This window comes from Pinus tabuliformis, chromosome X, assembly GCF_031772625.1.
Source record: "Pinus tabuliformis cultivar Carrire ecotype Pingquan chromosome X, CPIR1, whole genome shotgun sequence".
In the NCBI taxonomy this organism is placed as follows: domain Eukaryota; kingdom Viridiplantae; phylum Streptophyta; class Pinopsida; order Pinales; family Pinaceae; genus Pinus; species Pinus tabuliformis.
Window position 1 is genome coordinate 888,664,569 of NC_142308.1, and position 3,107 is coordinate 888,667,675.

Here is a 3,107-nt window from a genome sequence, read left to right on the forward strand (position 1 = left end):
AGTTGCTGAGATGAAAAACTAGGTCAACTGAAGAAAAATCACTACATTTTGTTGCATCAAATACTCTTTGAAGATTAGTAAAACTGCACACAGTTTGTCTACACTCAGCAATCATAGACTTCAGATCTGTTAGCCTTTTTTTCTGATATATCAAAAGGAAAACTCCAAGCTCTGTATCTCTGGAACTCTAGCTCTTAGTCTGTTTGAAGAGGAAGTAACTCATCATTGGCCAGTCCAATAAACAAGAAGACATGGATCATGCACCAACGGACCAAAATAAATATGTTTCTTCAACAACAGTTACTCCATGACTTGTTTTAATTACACACACCTTTCAAGCTGTTGCTGCTAACAGTGAAAGTGGTGATGTTCTATCCGGTGTGAAAATGAGCCTACCATCTAAGCTTCTGTTAGGATGTGAGATAGCAATAGATGAACCATGCTTGTATGAAGAAAATGAAACAATGAATTCATCAAGATTTTCAGTTCTTGTAGGTGTGTCTGCTGGAGGAGGTTCAGAAGGTGGCACAGGATGTGCTTTATCACCTGCAATCATTTGCACTACTTCTCTCATACTAGGTCGAGCTTTGGGATGAGGATGGGAACAGAGGAAACCCAGTTCAAGAATGAGCCCAACTTCTTCAACAGGGTACTCATTAAGAAGTCTAGGATCAACTGCTTCCAAAAGCTTTCCCTTGGAATGCAACTCTCGAACCGAGTCAACCAAAATTAATTCTTCGGGAGACATCTTCGGCTCAATGGGTCTTCTTCCACAAGCCACTTCAAGCAATAAAGCCCAAAATCCGAACACATCAGTGCTTGTTGTGGCCTTACCAGTACGAGGAAGCTCTGGAGCAAGGTATCCAATAGTTCCAACTACATGGGTGGTGTGAGGATTTGAACCATGTTCATATAAACGAGAAAGCCCAAAGTCCCCTAACCTTCCATTCAAATATACATCTAATAATACATTGCTTGCTTTGACATCTCTATGGACTACTGTCTGCTCCCATTCTTCATGAAGATAAAGCAAAGCCGAAGAAACCCCTTTCAAAATTGTATACCTCTACGACCAAGTCAACATATTCTGTGTGCTCTCAAACAAGAGCTTGTCAAGGCTACCATTTGGCATGTAATCATAGATAAGCAGAAGCTCTTCCTTATACCAACACCAACCTTGAAGCTGAACTAAGTTCCTGTGCCTCAGCCGGCCAATGCTTGCAATCTCTGCAATAAATTTCCTCACCCCTTGCTTGGATTCATGTGAAACCCGCTTCAGTGCAACTTCCCGCCCAGTGGTGGGAATAACGCCCTTATAAACCGTGCCAAAACCTCCAAACCCCAGCAATTGTTTGTCCCTAAATCCCTTTGTGGCCACTTTAAGTTCACTGTAGGGGAATCTATGAGGACCATATTCAAGCTCCCATTCTTCAATCACCTCACTCTATCGAATCCCCCTAATAAGGTAAACTGCTGCCAGACTTGCAAGAACTGTGATACTTACGGCAGCTATGGATACCTCAACTATGAACCTTCTAGTCTTCACCATAGAATTTGCAGATGTAATCTGAGGAAGCTTTGAGAGTTCAAGGTCCTGTGCAGGCCCATTCATCCTGAAACTCCATCCGAGAAGGCGATGAGCACTAGAAAGCAGCCCTGTGGATGCTGAAAACCCAACATACATATAATCAAGAAGGACATCTGAGAGGTTAACATGAATAGATATCAATGGGCGATCAGGCTTGGTCATCCCCCCTGGTACAACACTTACATTAAGCCTATTCTCTGCACCATCAAAATCTATCCAACACTGAATACTCTTCTGATATTTCAGATTAAATCCCTGAACTGTCCCATTACCAGTTCTGTACCCAGCTGTCGTGGACATATTTGATATCAGACTGTTGATATCGATACCCACATGGTTATCATCAATATCCCCAAACTCAAAATCCTTAGCAGTATCAAACTCCACCGCAAATATATGATTATAATCCTTCCCATTGCTGGAAGCATTGAAGAGGCCGAGGTACTGACTGGTCAAAGTTCTGTGCAATTCCTTAAACGGGGACAACAGAAAGGCTATACCGTGACCTCCAAGAGTTGGGTACCGTGGGACAATGGACATAACGAAGGTCGTACTGAAAGAAAGAGTGGAATTATTCGAAAAATTCTTGAAGCGTAAAGGAAACGGATAAAGGGCATGGCCCAACATCAACTGTGTGACGTTTGTGAGCTCTAGGACTCCTGCAGGATTGATGTTCGCCATTCCATCCAGGTTGAGATTGCTGTTTCTGAATCCATTGAAAACAAAATTGTCGAATTGGGCCAATGCAAAAACAGAGTTCAAACAAAGAAAACAGAGCCATGAAAACATCCAGGGCATTCGATGAAACGGCTTTGCCTGATGAGATACAGGATGGTGGAGATACATGGATCGAAGCGCGGCTTGAAACGCAATGGCCCTGGCCACTTTGACGGCCGAGCTGCAGAGCGGAATCGCAGAGCGGTAAGCCAGCACAGCGGAATCGCAGAGCAGAGCGGGAAGTGAGCTACAGAGCGGAATCGCGCGCGGGTGACCATTTCGAACCGGCCATAATACTCCCCCGCATGAATTCCAGCTCGTCCCCGATCGGTCAGGGGATGTCAGGCGCTCTAACTGCATTCGGATTTTTTTGTCAAGGAATGGCAGGGAATGTCAGGACTGTCAGGGGAGGGTGGCAGAGAAAGAGGGTGGCGGAGCTAGGAGATGGTGGCGGAGGATGGAGACATTCCCGATGGCTGGAGCCAGACGATTTTTCGGCCGGTGCCGGAAGACGGGCCATTCTATAGCCTAGGTAGACTACTCCGAAACTTTTGGCCTAATAAAGTTGAACTTGGTAACTATGATTAAAAGGTTTAGGTTTCTTGAAAGATGCCGTAAACCCTTTTTTTTCAATCTGGCACATTGACTTACAAAATGAAAGTCAAACGAATTTTAAAAGTCTCGTTGAAATTTTGAATAGTGAATCACAACTAAGGGTTAAAAAAAGAGGCCTCATCGAATTTAGAAGGTTCCCCACTAAAGGATCCTTTTTAAGAGGACTTTGTTATTTTAGAAAAGGGAT

General features: G+C 43.9%; 1 pseudogene; it reads right to left on the reverse strand.

Annotated features, from left to right (window-relative positions):
• Positions 1-334: 334 nt before the first annotated feature.
• LOC149142546 (L-type lectin-domain containing receptor kinase S.4 pseudogene) lies at positions 335-2,459 on the reverse strand (annotated as a pseudogene).
• Between the last annotated feature and the right edge of the window lie 648 nt (positions 2,460-3,107).